Below are 4461 nucleotides of genomic sequence, written 5' to 3' on the forward strand. Positions count from 1 at the left end.
ATAGTGGCCCGATCTGGGTTTCTGGTCATGCCCCTAAGGATACGATCTCCATATCTGTCTAAGCCATCAACGGGCTTACCAGTTCACAAAATATCTTATCTTAAAAAAATATCTATTAAAACTTCAAATCAGATCATTATGAGTTCAATAGCAATAATCATGTTATTGTTTTAAAATATCTTTCTTTATCAAACATGTCTTATCTTTAAAAACATTTACCCAGGCCCAAACACTTTTAAAAAGGCTAACAAGGAAATAGATAAGAATATCCTATGTCTCCGGTAGAATTTTACACCTAGCTCCTCGTCGTCCTAGCCCGACTTCCTTCGAAGCCCAACCCTTGCCTTACCGCTAATTCCGCTATTAAATAATGTTTCAAGATTTAGACTTCATCCTCACAACCAAATCAAACTCAATCATGTATAATTGTATCATACTAGTGTGCCTTTACTTAAGTCTAAAAGTCCACAAATAATTTCATACTTCAAATCATGATTCTTTGAGAATTGGAATCCACCCAAGACAAATAGGATAGAACAAGAATTAATGTGGCTAATCCACTCACTTTGAATTCTCAAATGAATTTAGGTTGGTTCTACATTGAATTTCGGGTCAAAATCAAAGTTTTAAACATTTTTGAAGTAGGGGAAGTGCACACCGGTCATACAATGGTAGATAGGTTCATCTCCACCGGTCGGCCGGTGGAGAGGAGACCGGTCGACCAGTAGAAGCAGTGCAGGTCGGCCAAAATGGCCGATCCATGGAGAACGAGGCCAAATCCTGCAAGTTCGGGTTCGATTTTTAGATATTCTCAAAAGAAATTAACAAAATCAGGTTCCAATCACATAATCAAATTCAAAGAATCAAAAATCCCCTATTCCTAACATGGTTTCAACCAAAACCCATTCAAAATTTCAAACTTAAACCAAGTTTTCACCAAGTAAACCAAAATGAAGTTTCATCAAAGGTAAGTTCCGAATTCAAGAGTAGTTTTTCAAGGAATTTACCTCAAATCCTTCCTTTGATGTTGAAAACTTCTTGAGGTTTCCCTTTGGTTCAAATCTTAGTCAAAAACTCCCTTAGAGACAAATTTGAGAGAGAGAAGAGAAAGCGAGAGACGAGAGAGTGTGAGAGGTCTGAGAGAGAGTGTATGACGAGGGAGAGAGTGAGAGAAGAGCGAGAGAGTGATCTGAGAGAGGAAAAGAGAGAAAAAGAAAGTAAAAAGAAATAAAAGAAAATGAAAGGATAAACATTAAAAGATATTTAGTAGAATGGATCAGAAAATGTATCTCCACACACTTCTAAGGTGGAAATATAAATACTAAAAGTAATTGAAATTCTTTGAAAATATTTAATTAACATAATTAATTAAGAAAAATCAAATTAGACACACTAATAAATTACAATTACCATAATTAAACCTGTTTAATTCCTGAGGTGTTACAAAACCTGCATGGTTAGACATTTTCATTTCATAAATAGTAAATCAATTTAAACTAAATCCGATATATTCCATTTAAGTAGAGTGCTCAACAAATTCGTTTCCATATTTATTCATAATATCAATAATAAGTCGGCAAGTTAGTATGCACGGTAATCGAATCTGCACTCTCACGATGTAGAACTCCTGAAAGGTGCGGTGATTCAGAGGCACTGATAGCAAGGAGATTTATCTCGGTATTCCTACCAGATCAGCCCTCAAACGAAGGATAAGGGTGGACCATCGTCTCAAACCGTCACCAAGACATAACCACTCTACAGTAACCTTAGGGATTTCCACCCCAGAGAGTGTCGACACATCTCCACTCTTTTTCCTTTTTGGGTTCACACCCAAGGAACGGCCACACCTTCTGTTAGCACACATTTTCTCGCTAACGTTTCCGGTTTACAACTCTTACCAAGCCTTTTATGCCGAGTTTTTAAAATTATGTCAAATTACTTGGCTACACGTATACTGCAGACGGGCCCACTAATGGTTTACTCGGGTGATATTATAAAATAGTAATAACAAAATATAATATACAATTTTATTCTTCTTAAAATTAACTAATTAACTAATTAATTTATAAAAATCTCACAAAAGTTGAGTAATAGAACCCTTACCTCAAAAGGGCCCTAGAGGGACAGTGGGTGGGTAGGAATGACCGATGGAGACTACACGACCAATCGAAATCACGAACGCCTCTCGGCCTCAATTCACTTGCACTTGTACCGTTTGACTTTTCAATGGAGTGCAATTAGCATAAATGGATGTCACCATTGCTCTCATCACCTCGAAACGAGTTAGGATGTGGTCTTGGATCATCGAACGGAGATCGGGAGGCTGAAAAATGACAACTCACCGAATTCTGGCCCATGGCGGCGGCGGAGGTTGCCAGATCATATTTCTTAGGCGAACTTGGGTCTTACCCCCACTAAATCAACCCTTCTAAGGTCAATGGTGCAGTCCATTTCACAACATTCTGACTCTAGCTACACAGATCAAGACATCTAAAGTTTTCAGGTAACTTGATTCTCAATTTTTGAGCCACGGATAAGAGAAATGGAGTTGGGGCTTTTGTTACCCATCCTCCTCTGAGTGATTTCGCGTCAAAATCATGACGATCCAACACTCTTCCATGATGACCTACGACAACTCTTTTAGATTCCTGCGAAACAGCGACGATTGAGGCGGCTGCTGGTCGGGATCTTCGTAGCGCCCCGATCTGAGGTGAATGAGGATGGCGGTGACATCCATAGCTGACTGGAGGAGCAAAAACAAAGGTCGTGGCAATGGCAAATTCAGTAAACTTTGACGGTGACATTCCCGGTGAAATTGAGACATTAAAATGGATGAGTTTTCTTCATCTCGTCGTTCTGAGTCCATAGAAACTGGAATCACTCCGATCGAATGTCGGACGACAAAGTTTGGTGGTTTTCAGATATTTCACCGGTGATTGCTGCTATTTCAGGCAGAGGTGGAGGTTGTGCGGCTTGTCAACAACTCCAGCTCGTCGAGAGCTTTTCGATGGTGTGGGCGGTGTCACGAACTGACACTGGAATCTCATCGGTAGTAAGTGGCCGTGAACGAAGAAGAGAGAGAAAGAGAGAAAGTGTCTGAGGGTGAAGGATGCCATGTGGCATTTAAAGAGTGGAGGTATTAATCTCTTAGTGAGTTTTTGATTAGTCAGGGACTGATTGGTCAGATTGGTCAATCTAGATTTTTATTTTGACCCCGCATTTTCAAAAAAATTAAAATTCTAACCCACTTTTAATTTAACCCCACAAATTTTTGGGTATTACATAGTAAGTCAAAAGTCACAAATTCATAAATATGAGTCTACTAATAACTCATGGTTAAGATCGTTCTACATATGACTATAGGTAGACTCAATTCAGATTTCTATATTTAACAAAAATTATTAGAAATTCAAATCGTGTAGGTGTCTTAGTTCCACATAATCACATTATGTGTAATACAGCCATCCAATATCCCTTCATATTAACAGTGTGGATAATATCGTTCCATTATTAATGGGAATGACATGTATTAGTAATGTTTTAATTAAACATTCTGAAACTTCTATTAAATTCATTACGAACACATTTCGACTATTATCTTTAAATATTATCCTCTCGTATATAACTCTTATATACAATATTTAAGGGTAAATAAATAATCACATAATTTTTAAATGATATTCACATAATATTCAATAATATATACACATAATAATGAAATTTCTCTTTTATTTTATAAATAATAATACCCTTCATTACATCTCATACTGTTAGGAAACTATTCCTAACAGCAGTATATGGCATCCTCTTCTAGACTACTAGTAGGTGGAGTCCCCAATGACGCGTACATGACACAGATCATTATAGCATTCTAGAAATCCAATTGATGTAGGACCGAGTAGAATTAGAAAATAAAGATAGAATTAAAGATAGAACAAAATCAAGAAGAAGAAATAGAACCAAGACAGAGAAGAATAATCAAAAGTGAGATAGAAATCCAGAGAAAACAAGAACTCAAAAAGGAGAAAATCAATAATCTCAATATCATTAATCATCAAAAGCCTATATAAGAATTATAATCACTAATTTATTTATAGGCATCTACAAGATAAATATAACTAATTTAAAAATAATTATAGGCATCTACAAAATACATATAACTAATTTAAAAATAATTTTAAGATATAGAGATATTATCCTAATTTAAAGCAAAAAATATTAATTTCATAAATGTCTCATGAACAGTGACTTTATAACTATAGTGGACCAGTCGATAGATCATAATTACTAACGTGGCAAAACAAACTCAATACGATTTGTTACGCGATTGTGACTTTAGGAAACCTAGTTATTGCGGGAATAAGACTTCTTAAACTCTATAAATAGACCAGTAAGTCTCATTATTCATTATCACTTGAGAGAGTCTTTTAGGAGCTATTGGTAAGGATTTTTGAGAGGAAA

The sequence above is a fragment of the Morus notabilis genome, unplaced genomic scaffold, assembly GCF_000414095.1.
Source record: "Morus notabilis unplaced genomic scaffold, ASM41409v2 Scaffold664, whole genome shotgun sequence".
NCBI lineage: Eukaryota > Viridiplantae > Streptophyta > Magnoliopsida > Rosales > Moraceae > Morus > Morus notabilis.